Source organism: Bombina bombina, chromosome 2 (assembly GCF_027579735.1).
Source record: "Bombina bombina isolate aBomBom1 chromosome 2, aBomBom1.pri, whole genome shotgun sequence".
NCBI classification, from domain to species: domain Eukaryota; kingdom Metazoa; phylum Chordata; class Amphibia; order Anura; family Bombinatoridae; genus Bombina; species Bombina bombina.
The window spans coordinates 328,029,482-328,045,537 of record NC_069500.1 but is presented as its reverse complement, the minus strand read 5'-3'; the positions used below and the strand labels follow the sequence as shown (position 1 = coordinate 328,045,537).

The following is a 16,056-nucleotide window of genomic DNA, read 5'->3' as shown; positions in this document are numbered from 1 at the left end:
CAGCAATATTATGTTGAATAAAGTTTGGCTAAGATAATGTTATATAATGTAGAATTCTATAAAATTATTTTCTAGGTTTTAATGAAGTGGTCCCTGTAAAAAAAAAAAAAAAACCTGTAGTGATATTACCTAATAAAATGCAGACCCTGCTCCAGCCTGATTGGTACGAACAAGGCACAATTACACAAAAGGCTTATAAAAAGTACTCTGGGTCTACAAATACGATTGTTCTAAAGCTATTTTCACACTCACTCATAGCAATTAAACAAATGTCAGGTACTCGCACAAATAATGGCTTTTTAATACAGCAGATCAAGCACTTTTGAAAAGAAGTAGTTACATTGCAAGCAGATGTTTCCCTTTCTATTTAAGACTCATATCATTGTAACAGTATGATCTTTTGGTTTTATTATCTCTGTCAATAAAGCTTGCCAAAAAAAAAAAGGGTAAAAGTCACCATCTGAAATTCAAAAAAGTTACATTTGTATGTCATTATCTAGAACTTAATGGATAAAGAAAAGCAATGCAGTAAATTATTTCCTATTTATTTCAAAAACACATTTCAGCGTTTTTTCTCTAACATCAGTTCACCTTCCTAAAACACTAAAATTTCCTAAATTTAGGACCTATACCTGGTTATTGAACTAATTAGAACAGATGTCCAAATTTATTTTTGTTGTTACTTTTTAAAGGAAGTTTTAAAATTGCCCAAAATTTGATTTAATATATGCTCTTACCTGTGCAAACTCATGGGGCTCGATTTATCAAGCCATTCTCTTTTCTGTGGCTACAGCTTCACACTAAAGGACCTGCAGTCAGGATTTATCAAGTAGCGGTCATCAGAATTATGTAAAATTTATTTTTTAAGGTTACTGTTCCTTTAACCCCTTAATGACAACTGACGTACCAGGTACGTCATGCATTAACAAGCAGTTAACGACAATAGACGTACTTAATACGTCAGTTGTCTAACAGAGTGCTGGAAGCGATTGCGATCACTTCCAGCAGCTCTGAGGGTATTGCAGTGATGCCTCGATATGGAGGCATCCTGCAATACCCCTTTACAAGCCTCCGATGCAGAGAGAGCCACTCTGTGGCCCTCTCTGCACCGGAGCGTCGTTGGTGGGTGGGAGCAAGGCAGGGAGGCGGGTGGGCGGCCTGCCAAGGGCCTGTGATGTGGAGGGGGGCGGGATCGGAGGCCGGATCGGAGGCGGCAGTGTCCGGAGGCGGCAGTGTCCGGACGCGTGCACGGGGGGTGGCGGGCGGGCGCGTGCACGGGGCGGGAGCGGATGGGAACTGCTACACTACAGACAAATGTAATAAAAAATTGAGAAAAAAGGGGGGGGGGATTTTAATGTCAAAAACAATCGAAGGGTTCAGGGAGGGGGGGGGAAGCTACACTACAGAAAATGGCAAAAAAAAAAGCCCAAAAAATAACAAAATCATATTTTTTTTACTAAACTGGGTACTGGCAGACAGCTGCCAGTACCCAAAATGGAGCCCATTAAGCTAGAGGGGGAGGGTTAGAGAACTGTTTGATGGGGGATCCGTGAGGTTGGGGGCTAAGGGGGGATCCTATACAGCAGCATATATAAATATGCTATAAAAAAAACCACACAAAAAAACATAATTTATGCTTACCTGATAAATTCCTTTCTTCTGTTGTGTGATCAGTCCACGGGTCATCATTACTTCTGGGATATAACTCCTCCCCAACAGGAAATGCAAGAGGATTCACCCAGCAGAGCTGCATATAGCTCCTCCCCTCTACGTCAGTCCCAGTCATTCGACCAAGAATCAACGAGAAAGGAGTAACCAAGGGTGAAGTGGTGACTGGAGTATAATTTAAAAGATATTTACCTGCCTTAAAACAGGGCGGGCCGTGGACTGATCACACAACAGAAGAAAGGAATTTATCAGGTAAGCATAAATTATGTTTTCTTCTGTTATGTGTGATCAGTCCACGGGTCATCATTACTTCTGGGATACCAATACCAAAGCAAAAGTACACGGATGACGGGAGGGATAGGCAGGCTCATTATATAGAAGGAACCACTGCCTGAAGAACCTTTCTCCCAAAAATAGCCTCCGAAGAAGCAAAAGTGTCAAATTTGTAAAATTTGGAAAAAGTATGAAGCGAAGACCAAGTTGCAGCCTTGCAAATCTGTTCAACAGAGGCCTCATTCTTAAAGGCCCAAGTGGAAGCCACAGCTCTAGTGGAGTGAGCTGTAATTCTTTCAGGAGGCTGCTGACCAGCAGTCTCATAGGCTAAACGTATTATGCTACGAAGCCAAAAAGAGAGAGAGGTAGCAGAAGCTTTTTGACCTCTCCTCTGTCCAGAATAAACGACAAACAGGGAAGAAGTTTGGCGAAAATCTTTAGTTGCCTGCAAGTAGAACTTGAGGGCACGAACTACATCCAGATTGTGTAGAAGACGTTCCTTCTTTGAAGAAGGATTTGGACACAAGGATGGAACAACAATCTCTTGATTGATATTCCTGTTAGTGACCACCTTAGGTAAGAACCCAGGTTTAGTACGCAGAACTACCTTGTCTGAGTGAAAAATCAGATAAGGAGAATCACAATGTAAGGCTGATAACTCAGAGACTCTTCGAGCCGAGGAAATAGCCATTAAAAACAGAACTTTCCAAGATAACAATTTTATATCAATGGAATGAAGGGGTTCAAATGGAACACCCTGTAAAACGTTAAGAACTAAGTTTAAACTCCATGGCGGAGCAACAGCTTTAAAAACAGGCTTGATCCTAGCCAAAGCCTGACAAAAAGCCTGGACGTCTGGATTTTCTGACAGACGCCTGTGTAACAAGATGGACAGAGCTGAAATCTGTCCCTTTAATGAACTAGCTGATAAACCCTTTTCTAACCCTTCTTGTAGAAAAGACAATATCCTAGAGATCCTAACCTTACTCCAGGAGTAATGTTTGGATTCGCACCAGTATAGGTATTTACGCCATATTTTATGGTAAATCTTTCTGGTAACAGGCTTCCTAGCCTGTATCAGGGTATCAATAACCGACTCAGAAAAACCACGTTTTGATAAAATCAAACGTTCAATTTCCAAGCAGTCAGCTTCAGAGAAGTTAGATTTTGATGTTTGAATGGACCCTGTATCAGAAGGTCCTGTCTTAGAGGTAGAGACCAAGGCGGACAGGATGACATGTCCACTAGATCTGCATACCAAGTCCTGCGTGGCCATGCAGGCGCTATTAGAATCACTGATGCTCTCTCCTGCTTGATTTTGGCAATCAATCGAGGAAGCAGCGGAAAGGGTGGAAACACATAAGCCATCCCGAAGTTCCAAGGTGCTGTCAAAGCATCTATCAGAACCGCTCCCGGATCCCTGGATCTGGACCCGTAGCGAGGAAGTTTGGCGTTCTGGCGAGACGCCATGAGATCTATCTCTGGTTTGCCCCAACGTCGAAGTATTTGGGCAAAGACCTCCGGATGAAGTTCCCACTCCCCCGGATGAAAAGTCTGGCGACTCAAGAAATCCGCCTCCCAGTTCTCCACTCCCGGGATGTGGATTGCTGACAGGTGGCAAGAGTGAGACTCTGCCCAGCGAATTATCTTTGATACTTCCACCATTGCTAGGGAGCTTCTTGTCCCTCCCTGATGGTTGATGTAAGCTACAGTCGTGATGTTGTCCGACTGAAACCTGATGAACCCCCGAGTTGTTAATTGGGGCCAAGCTAGAAGGGCATTGAGAACTGCCCTCAATTCCAGAATGTTTATTGGAAGGAGACTCTCCTCCTGATTCCATAGTCCCTGAGCCTTCAGAGAATTCCAGACAGCGCCCCAACCTAGTAGGCTGGCGTCTGTTGTTACAATTGTCCAGTCTGGCCTGCTGAATGGCATCCCCCTGGACAGGTGTGGCCGATGAAGCCACCATAGAAGAGAATTTCTGGTCTCTTGATTCAGATTCAGAGTAGGGGACAAATCTGAGTAATCCCCATTCCACTGACTTAGCATGCATAATTGCAGAGGTCTGAGGTGTAGGCGTGCAAAAGGTACTATGTCCATTGCCGCTACCATTAAGCCGATCACCTCCATGCATTGAGCTACTGACGGGTGTTGAATGGAATGAAGGACACGGCATGCATTTTGAAGCTTTGTTAACCTGTCCTCTGTCAGGTAAATCTTCATTTCTACAGAATCTATAAGAGTCCCCAAGAATGGAACTCTTGTGAGAGGAAAAAGAGAACTCTTCTTTTCGTTCACTTTCCATCCATGCGACCTTAGAAATGCCAGAACTAACTCTGTATGAGACTTGGCAGTTTGAAAGCTTGAAGCTTGTATTAGAATGTCGTCTAGGTATGGAGCTACCGAAATCCCTCGCGGTCTTAGTACCGCCAGAAGGGCACCCAGAACCTTTGTGAAGATTCTTGGAGCCGTAGCCAATCCGAATGGAAGAGCTACAAACTGGTAGTGCCTGTCTAAGAAGGCAAACCTTAGATACCGGTGATGATCTTTGTGGATCGGTATGTGAAGGTAAGCATCCTTTAAATCCACTGTGGTCATGTACTGACCCTCTTGGATCATGGGTAAGATTGTCCGAATAGTTTCCATTTTGAACGATGGAACTCTTAGGAATTTGTTTAGAATCTTTAAATCTAAGATTGGCCTGAAAGTTCCCTCTTTTTTGGGAACCACAAACAGGTTTGAGTAGAACCCTTGTCCTTGTTCCGACCGCGGAACCGGATGGATCACTCCCATTATTAACAGATCTTGTACGCAGCGTAGAAACGCTTCTTTCTTTATCTGGTTTGTTGACAACCTTGACAGATGAAATCTCCCTCTTGGGGGAGATAATTTGAAGTCTAGAAGGTATCCCTGAGATATGATCTCTAGTGCCCAGGGATCCTGAACATCTCTTGCCCAGGCCTGGGCGAAGAGAGAGAGTCTGCCCCCCACTAGATCCGGTCCCGGATCGGGGGCTCTCGGTTCATGCTGTCTTTGGGGCAGCAGCAGGTTTCCTGGCCTGCTTGCTCTTGTTCCAGGACTGGTTAGGCTTCCAGCCTTGCCTGTAACGAGCAACAGCTCCTTCCTGTTTTGGTGCAGTGGAGGTTGATGCTGCTCCTGTTTTGAAGTTCCGAAAGGGACGAAAATTAGACTGTCTAGCCTTAGCTTTGGCTTTGTCTTGAGGTAGGGCGTGGCCCTTACCTCCTGTAATGTCAGCGATAATCTCTTTCAAACCGGGCCCAAATAAAGACTGCCCCTTGAAAGGTATATTAAGTAATTTGGACTTAGAAGTAACATCAGCTGACCAGGATTTTAGCCACAGCGCCCTACGTGCCTGTATGGCGAATCCTGAGTTCTTAGCCGTAAGTTTGGTTAAATGTACTACGGCCTCCGAAATGAAGGAATTAGCTAGTTTAAGGACTCTAAGCCTGTCCGTAATGTCGTCTAGCGTAGATGAACTAAGGTTCTCTTCAAGCGACTCAATCCAAAATGCTGCCGCAGCCGTAATCGGCGCGATACATGCAAGGGGTTGTAATATAAAACCTTGTTGAACAAACATTTTCTTAAGGTAACCCTCTAATTTTTTATCCATTGGATCTGAGAAAGCACAGCTATCCTCCACCGGGATAGTGGTACGCTTAGCTAAAGTAGAAACTGCTCCCTCCACCTTGGGGACCGTTTGCCATAAGTCCCGAGTGGTGGCGTCTATTGGAAACATCTTTCTAAATATTGGAGGGGGTGAGAACGGCACACCGGGTCTATCCCACTCCTTAGTAACAATTTCAGTTAGTCTCTTAGGTATAGGAAAAACGTCAGTACTCGCCGGTACCGCAAAGTATTTATCCAACCTACACAGTTTCTCTGGTATTGCAACGGTGTTACAATCGTTGAGAGCTGCTAAGACCTCCCCTAGTAATACACGGAGGTTCTCCAATTTAAATTTAAAATTTGAAATATCTGAGTCCAATCTGTTTGGATCAGAACCGTCACCCACAGAATGAAGCTCTCCGTCCTCATGCTCTGCGAGCTGTGACGCAGTATCAGACATGGCCCTAGCATTGTCAGCGCACTCTGTTCTCACCCCAGAGTGATCACGCTTGCCTCTTAGTTCTGGTAATTTAGACAAAACTTCAGTCATAACAGTAGCCATATCTTGTAATGTTATCTGTAATGGCCGCCCAGATGTACTAGGCGCCAAAATATCACGCACCTCCCGGGCGGGAGATGCAGGTACTGCCGCGTGAGGCGAGTTAGTCGGCATAACTCTCCCCTCGCTGTTTGGTGAAATTTGTTCACATTGTACAGATTGACTTTTATTTAAAGTAGCATCAATACAGTTAGTACATAAATTTCTATTGGGCTCCACCTTGGCATTGGAACAAATGACACAGATATCTTCCTCTGAGTCAGACATGTTTAACACACTAGCAAAAAACTTACAACTTGGTTATAATCTTTTTTAGCAAAAAACGTACTGTGCCTCAAAGAGGTACTAACGATTAAATGACAGTTGAAATAATGAACTGAAAAACAGTTATAGCATCAAACTTTAAAACAACAAAACTTTTAGCAAAGGTTTGTTCCCATTAGTAAAATAACAATAATTAAATTTGACATAAAAAATACAAAGCAACGTTTTTATTCACAGTCACTATAAGAATTCTCACAGCTCTGCTGAGAGAATTTACCTCCCTTCAAAGAAGTTTGAAGACCCCTGAGATCTATCAGAGATGAACCGGATCATGCAGGAAATATAAAAGTAACTGACTGGTATTTTTTGATGCGTAGCAAAGAGCGCCAAAAACGGCCCCTCCCTCTCCCACACAGCAGTGAAGAGAAACGAAACTGTCACAATTAAAGCAAAAAAACTGCCAAGTGGAAAATAATGCCCAAATATTTATTCACACAGTACCTCAGCAATGTAAACGATTCTACATTCCAGCAAAAACGTTTAACATGATAAATAGTTATTAAAAAGGATTAGTGACCTTTAACAGAGTAGTTCCGGTGAAATACCATCCCCAGAATACTGAAGTGTATACATACATGTCATTTTAACGGTATGGCAGGATTTTCTCATCAATTCCATTCAGAAAATAAAAACTGCTACATACCTCAATGCAGATTCATCTGCCCGCTGTCCCCTGATCTGAAGCCTTTACCTCCCTCAGATGGCCGAGAACAGCAATATGATCTTAACTACTCCGGTTAAAATCATAGTAAAAAACTCCGACAGATTCTTCCTCAAACTCTGCCAGAGAAGTAATAACACGCTCCGGTGCTATTTTAAAATAACAAACTTTTGATTGAAGTCATAAAAACTAAATATAATCACCATAGTCCTCTCACACATCCTATCTAGTCGTTGGGTGCAAGAGAATGACTGGGACTGACGTAGAGGGGAGGAGCTATATGCAGCTCTGCTGGGTGAATCCTCTTGCATTTCCTGTTGGGGAGGAGTTATATCCCAGAAGTAATGATGACCCGTGGACTGATCACACATAACAGAAGAAAACAAATATACTTTTTATTTTAGTACTGGCAGTCTTTCTGCCAGTACTTAAGATGGCGGGAACAATTGTGGGGTGGGGGAGGGAAGAGAGCTGTTTGGGAGGGATCAGGGGGTCTGATGTTTCAGGTGGGAGGCTGATCTCTACACTAAAGCTAAAATTAACCCTGCAAGCTCCCTACAAACTACCTAATTAACCCCTTTACTGCTAGCCATAATACACGTGTGATGCGCAGCAGAATTTAGCGGCCTTCTAATTACCAAAAAGCAACGCCAAAGCCATATATGTCTGCTATTTATGAACAAAGGGGATCCCAGAGAAGTATTTACAACCATTTGTGCCATAATTGCACAAGCTGTTTGTAAATAATTTCAGTAAGAAACCAAAAATTGTGAAAAATTTAAAGTTTTTTTTTTATTTGAACGTATTTGGCGGTGAAATGGTGGCATGAAATATACCAAAATGGGCCTAGATCAATACTTTGAGTTGTTTACTACACTACATTAAAGCTAAAATTACCCCAAAAAGCTCCCTACATGCTCCCTAATTAACCCCTTCACTGCTGGGCATAATACACGTATGTGCGCAGTGGCATTTAGCGGCATTCTAATTACCAAAAAGCGACGCCAAAGCCATATATGTCTGCTATTTTTGAACAAAGGGGATGCCAGAGAAGCATTTACAACCATTTATGCCATAATTGCACAAGCTGTTTGTAAACAATTTCAGTGAGAAACCGAAAGTTTGTGAAAAAATTTGTGAAAAAGTGAACAATTTTTTTTATTTGATCGCATTTGGCGGGAAATGTTGGCATGAAATATACCAAAATGGGCCTAGAACAATACTTTGTGTTGTCTTCTAAAAAATATATATATATATACACATGTCAAGGGATATTCAGAGATTCCTGAAAGATATCAGTGTCCCAATGTAACTAGCGCTAATTTTGAAAAAAAGTGGTTTGGAAATAGCAAAGTGTTACTTGTATTTATGGCCCTATAACTTGCAAAAAAAAAACAAAGAACATGTAAACATTGGGTATTTCTAAACTCAGGACAAAATTTAGAAACAATTTAGCATGGGTGTTTTTTTGGTGGTTGCAGATGTGTAACAGATTTTGGGGCTAAAAGTTAGAAAAAGTGTTTTTTTTCCATTTTTTCCTCATATTTTATAATTTTTTTTATAGTAAATTATAATATATGATGAAAATAATGGTATCTTTAGAAAGTCCATTTAATGGCGAGAAAAACGGTATATAATATGTGTGGGTACAGTAAATGAGTAAGAGGAAAATTACAGCTAAACACAAACACTGCAAAAATGTAAAAATAGCCTTTGTCATATACGGACAGAAAATGGAAAAGTACTGTTGTCATTAAGGGGTTAAAGTGATGGTAAACTTTCCCCTTTGTATAAACAGATCCGGAATGTTAGTGATATTTTACATAGAGTTGAATTCATCAGTTGTAATAAAGATGCGCTATAACTTACTTTTTTTTTTAATTTAATTTATTTATTGGATTTGTAAAAAAGACTTCAAATACAGGCAGATTAAACATACAATAGCTTAGACAATCTAGAAGATAGTGTAACGTCACCTACCCTAAAATTGTAGTCCATCAACATTAAAGACATATAACTGAGCCAAAAACTTTTGTTCACTTTTGATTAGTACGATCAGTGCCTGAGGCAGTATTATGGCTCCTGAAGATGATAACTTGAGGTCTTGACGAATAGAGCAAGTTCATCAAAAACAGAATACATATCTGTCTTGTTGAACAAGAAAAAAAAACAAGTCAACAATTTAACCTCTTCACTACCAGGACTTTCAGACAAAAACTTGCCCAAAATACCAGAGAACATTTAGCATTTTTGCTATCACTCCATTTAAACAGAAATAAAGCCTGGTTTTTGTTTTTCATTTACCAGTCAAAAATATATATTTTCTAAATAGTCAACCCAAGGTATTGATCTAGGCCCATTTTGGTATATTTCATGCCACCATTTCACCGTCAAATGCAATCAAATAAAAATTTTTTTTACTTTTTTCCCAAACTTTGGGTTCTCACAGAAATCATATATATATACTGATTGTGCAATCATGGCACAAATGGTTGTAAAAGTTTCTCTGAGATGCCCTTTGTTCAGAAATAGCAAACATATATGGCTTTGCCATTGCTTTTTGGTCATTAGAAGGCCGCTTATTGCAGCTGCGCCCCACACTTCCATTATTCCTGGCAGTGAAGTGGTTAATTGGGTAGTTTAAAAGGTTAATTTAGCTTTAGTGTAGGGATTAGCTTCTCACCTGACACTTTCCACCCTCCACTGGTCACCCCCATCTTAGTTACTGGCAGACAGTTTTCCAGTATGAAAATAAGTTTTTTTTTTTTTTAATTTTTATAAAATATATTTATTTTTAAATTTTCTGCAGAGTAGAATCCCCCCTTACTCCCCAACCTCCTGATCCCCCCAAAACAGCTCTCTAAACCTCTCCCCTCTACCTATAAGACGCCATCTTAGGTACTGGCAGCTGTCTGCCAGTACCTACAAACTGCTTTATTTATTTATTTTTTATTTTTTTCTGTAGCATAGTGTCTCCTCCCTTCCTCGATCCTTAGTTAGGGCCCCCCACACAATCCCCATCCCTTTTTTCTGTAGTGTAGCTGCCCCCTCCCTGTCCCTTTATTTTTTGCCTTAGTATAGGGCCCTCCCACTCCCTCCCTCCTCTCCTGCTGGGCCGCCCACACCTCCCTACGACACCAGCAATGATCGTTACAGACAGTGACACGCACAGTGTCACCATCTGTAACGATCAGGCATCTGCCCTCATATGGAGCCGGAGCACAGATTGCACTACGGCTCCATTTGCGGCAGATGCCTGAAGCTTCAGGAGCTCCAGATCTCGGCTGTAACTTAACAGCCGAGAGTGCTGGAGCTTCCGAAGGGAAGACGTATATATACACACGTCTTGCAGTACAATAGGTAAAGTACTGCAAGACGTATATATACACATCTTATTGGGTGAAGGGGTTAAATACTTTCACGGTTGAGAAAGGTGCCTTGACTAAGAAGAATAAGAAAAGAGGAGAGAGAGGGGTATAAGTATGGGAGTGGGAAAAGTGAATGTAGGATGATGGAGACAGGATAACGGCTTAAGGGCCACTTCGATCTGGTGATGGCCAGATTCGGTTTTATTCAATGTTTTGTAGCGTTACCTTACAAAAGCCTATTGGTCAATACATAGATGTGTATTAATGGAGTTTATGCTCTGTTGAGTACTTGTATGGATTCCACCAATAAAATTTAAACTCTAGAAAAGATACAGGATTTGTTGCATTTAAAAGCAGCCACATTTTTCCAAGGTTAACAATTCTGTATCACTATGTACCAATTACTAGCCTGTGGCTATATGAGTGCAATATGTGAATTTTTCATACTTACTGGAACTGAAACCATTCTACCATGCTTACCAGCTACAGAAATGACCGCTTGCAGTAGAAATCCCATCCAGTGCTGAAAACATTACGGCAGAGGATCTATTTGGACAATATACCGACAACCCAACAGCTAAGGGACCGGTCTAGGCAGGCTTGTGATTAACTCCTACACTGGGAGTAATTCTGTCATTACCCAACCCTCCGATCTCCCCTCTGTCTCTCAGTAACAGCTCTCTGTGAGGGAAAATAGGCTTCAAATCAGTCTGAGGACCCCTATCAACAAAGAATCTAGAGCACCTGTAATCTCTACCTTCCTCTTGGAAGGCAACAATAAGACTGGCATACTAGTGAGGTGGGAGGGATGAAGTGTTCTTAGGAACTTATGCCTCCTTCTAGAGACCAGGAGTAGTGGATCATGGACTCACATCACCTTATGAAAGAAACAAAAGGATCCATTCATGTTTAAAAAGGAGCGCTAGCAAAAATGCTATAAATTCTCTGGTACTTTGGGGAAGTTTTTATCTGAAATTCATGGTAGCAAAGGGTTTAACAGAAGTAGCAGCAGAAAAACAGCTAGGTGTAAAGAGGACAAGTCTGGCAGAGGCATTAATGATGAATTGCACAAGGGATATAAAGTAACTTGGGAGACCAGAGAAGATATTGTTGCAGTCCTGAAGGTGAGATCTGAGTAAGCAGATTCAAATTTGAGTTGTGTCCTGTCCTGAGTTAGAAAGTGGCAATTAAGGAGATATTTAAGGTCTTGGAAAGATAAAATTATGTAAGAAGCAAAAAAACAAAAACAAAAATTATTTAACCAGAGAAGACAATACACAAGATGCTGAAGTGATGAAAATGTTGTCAACAGTAGCTGAAATATGAAAGAAGGTGATGTTGAGCTTAAAGGAACAGTCTAGTCCAAAATAAACTTTCATGATTCAGATAGGGTATGTAATTTTAAACTTTACAATTTACTTTTTTCACCAATTTTGCTTTGTTCTCTTGGTATTCTTAGTTGAAACCTAAACCTAGGAGGTTTATATGCTAATTTCTTAGACCGCCTCTAAGCTCAAACCATTTTGACAGTTTTTTACCACTAGAGGGTGATAGTTCATGTCATATAGATAACACTGTGCTCACGCATGTGGAGTTATCTAGGAGTAAGCGCAGATTGGCTAAAATACAAGTCTGTCAAAAGATCTGAAATGAGGGGGCAGTCTGTAGAGGCTTAGATACAAGATAGAGGTAAAAAGTTATTAAAGAGACATTAAACACTAAATAAATCATTGCTTGAATGATGTATTCAGAGCAAAGTTTAAGCTGAGAATAATTTGTACATATATTTTTAAAAATTATATTAGTTCTTTAAATAGCAAAAATTAATGGTAAATTTAATGTCCATAAAGCAGTGGGCACCGCCATGGCTTACTAGAGTGTGCAACCAATGACTGTGTGGGATATAGATGTGTCTGCACTTCCATGTTTAATATGATTTAGAAAGTCCACAACATTCAGAACTAAATTACAGGAAAGGAAAACAAAATAAATAATGAAAGTATACAAAGTTGTTTTACTACATGTAATTAGTTTATATTAAAACCTTAAGGTGTTTAATGTCTCTTTAATAGAACTGTGTTGGTTATGCTAAACTAGGCAATAAAGGTATTATCTATCTTTTAAAACAATAAAAATTCTGCTGTAGACTGTCCCTTTAAGATAAAGAGATTACATAGAAGACGATATGGAAAGGGGTTAAACACATCAAAAGTCTGCTCCAAAACAGCAATGCACAACTGGGGCCCAGCTGAACATAACTGGTGAATCACCACTAAATCACCAGCTAGCTACTAATAGTGCATTGCTGCTCCTGCGCTTAACTAACCTGGTAAGGCTTTCAACAAAGTATACAAAGAGAATGAAGTAAATTGAAAAATTAAGTAAATTGAAAAGTCTCTTAAAATTACTTGAAACAAGGAAGAAATTAAGGAGATCCGGTACTTCTTGGTGCACTTTTAAGAAAAACTGCTTTATTTGCAGATAAAAACAGGTAACAACAGCTCCAACAATTCACTCATTGCAGCAGACAACAGCACAGGATGGTGGTCACTAATGCTGACGCGTTTCGGCTTCCCACGCTGTAGTCATAGCATAATTAGTGAACATCATCCTTGGTTTAAAAAGGTGTTGCTTACACCCTATTGGATTAAAATGTTAAACACACCTCTTGTGCCGTAATGCTTAAAGGTAATACCTTTAGGATAAAGCCTCTGTCTAGGGCTATATAACATGACTGTTGGTATTTAAAAGATTTGTGTATTAGTATACCTTAATACCTCAGCTTTTCAAAGCAATATATTTCAATTTAGGTAAGGCTTATATCAACCCAATACAAATGTTAGAGATAAATTATGTCAGATTGTGATATGGTCAATGATTAGTTGTTAGAAAAATAATAACGCCATTTATAATTTACAATTTGCATTTAAAGAACAGGCAATAGCATTGGTTCCATAATGTTTTTTTCTCTCAATCAAAGCAAAATAGATATTGCACACAAAGTGTGGAGAGAATCAAAATGGTACCAATTTAAAGTGACTTATATCTCACATTATACATTATTATATTATTCTATATTATGTGCTGCATATTTCTCATTCAGAAGGATAAACTGAATAGACCCTAATGCCAAAAATTAATGAGATCAAATTCACTGTTTAGCCCAAAAGGTCTCCAATATCCAAAACACCTCTTCCCTGGCAAATTATAAATCCCTATCCCCTCCTCTCTGGGGAGTTGGGACTTGTTTTACAATGGTCCAGTTTAGAGAGGCATAGCTTTTGTTATGGACATATAAAACGTGTGTAATCAAGGGTGTAGTAAGGGTACCTACTTTGATATTATTAATGTGTTCACGTACTCTAGGTCTAACTTCTCATGAGGTCATTCCTACATATTGCAAATTGCATTGTGTGCATGTTAGAAGGTAAATTACATAGGTAGCCCTACAATTGAAACATTTATCATGTTCAAAAGTCTCTCCAGTCATAGTACTAGCAAAACCATTTCCCACAGATAGATGGTGGCATGCTATACAGTCAGTGTAGTGACATCTGAAGACCCCCTTTGTACAAGAGCTTGGGGTATCCCTACTCCTAGCTCTAAGCATAGTGTGTGCCACTTTATTTCCTATTGTGGCCCCTCTTCTAAATGCAAAGCGGCAGCCTTTTCTGGCTACATCAGCTAGTCCTTCGTCCGCTAGGAGTAAGGGAAAATGTTTGGACACTATATTACAAATCTCCCCATACTGGTCACTGTAAGTTGTCAAAAATGTTGTTATACTTTGTGTGTAGCCCTTAGTCTGGTCACTCTTTTTGTTTTCGTTTTTATTCGTCACCAATAGGGAGTCCCTGTTTCTTTTGTTAATCTCTTTCTTGATACCTAATACCATTTTCTTGAGGTAATCTCTAGAGACTAGCCTATCTGTCAACTCACTAGCTTGTATCTCAAAATCTTAAAATGACTTGCTTTGTCTGAATCTTGAAAGTTAATTTTACCTTTGATGTCCCTTTAACGCCTAAAAGTACAGTATTTGTCTGTAGCATCACTGTAATAGCTCAGTACAGTGGCTATAATAATTATGAGGTATCATATTACTTTTTCTAACTATATATTTATGGTATCTTTATATAAAAAGTACAAAAAAACAACTGTATTTCAACCATTAAAATATTTGCATACATGCACGATAATGGCTATCCCATTATCTGTAGCTGTATATAGATCCCTTACATAGGAGGCTCTTCTCATTACCCCCTAATCAATCAAGCAAAGGAAATGGTATAATCTTAGAAAATCCTGCTTTGTTTTATCTTTTTGTATTGCAAATCAGAATACCTGTAATACTGGCTAGATTTCCAGCAGCAAAGCAGACCTGCATAAACATACTGTATTTAGGCAATTTCTACTACGCAGAAAAAGATTTAGCTGGGTACCAAGAAAACTATCAAAAATTAAGATGAATTTATGTGAAACAAGTGAGGTTTTATTTCTTACAAAAGAAAATGAAGGTAGCAAAATATCAGAATCACAAAAAGATAACTCTAAAATCACACGTCTGCAAAATAAGAAAACTATAAAAAGTAAATAAACAGAAAGGCAGAGGACTTGAAGATAAGATCAGGCAGGGCTTATTTTGTCGATTTAGAAAATACAGGTTAGTGACATAATCAGAGTTGCTATAAATTCAGATGAAATATGGGAGCTTTAAAAACTAAAGACTGTGAGGAAAAAAAGAAATTATATTAAAAAAAAAAAAAAAAAAAAAAAAAAAAAGTGAAAATTGTTAATTAAATGAAACATAAAAGATCTCCCGCGATTAGACCTTCTATAAAACCACTACACAATAAACAGAAAACACAGATGATCAGACTGTTTTAAAATGTGGCAATTCACAGCTGCTCAAGAAGCGCAAGTAAAAGAAGACAGGAAATGTGAACATTCATATGAGGAAGGAGTGTGAAAGACAGCTTACAGAAATAGAACAGTATGTATGCTGGTGCTGGTTTGTACTGTGCTTGACTGCATCTGTCAAGAGAGAAAGCCAACTCACCAAACCAGCTCTTCTTCATTCCTTTGCTCACACAACAAGATGGAGAGCAAATGACCATTGGAAGATGAAGAGATAACACATAACACAGATTCTGTAAATGGAACAGTTCTGTAGTCACCAGGAAGGGGATTTGCTTTACTGCCTAAATGACTCTTAAGGGAGTTCCAGTATTATTAGCATAAAAAGGGGAAGAGCATTATAAAGAACCCTAAAGAGCAATGAGTGGTGAAATGTCAAAAGCAATAAAGTTTCTTTATCACTATTTAAAAAAAATATTACTAGGACTCTTATTTGATTAAAGGGACATTAAACACTTTGAGATGGTAAAATAAAATGATACATTGTATATATAAAACAACTTTGCAATATACTTTCATTATTTATTTTGTCCTCTGTGCCTGTAATTCCATTCTGAAATTGTGAGCTTTTCAGTTCCTGTTAGAAATGGAAGTGCAGAACACTGTTAAATCCAACGCAACCATTGGCTGCGCACTCTAGTGACCTATTTATAACGGTCCCTAAT

At 39.6% G+C, this 16,056-nt stretch overlaps 1 protein-coding gene across 1 annotated transcript in view; it reads right to left on the bottom strand.

Annotated features, from left to right (window-relative positions):
- TAOK3 (TAO kinase 3) overlaps positions 1–16,056 on the bottom strand; it is a gene marked incomplete in the record, with an annotated part of 945,289 nt that overhangs the window by 785,227 nt on the left and 144,006 nt on the right.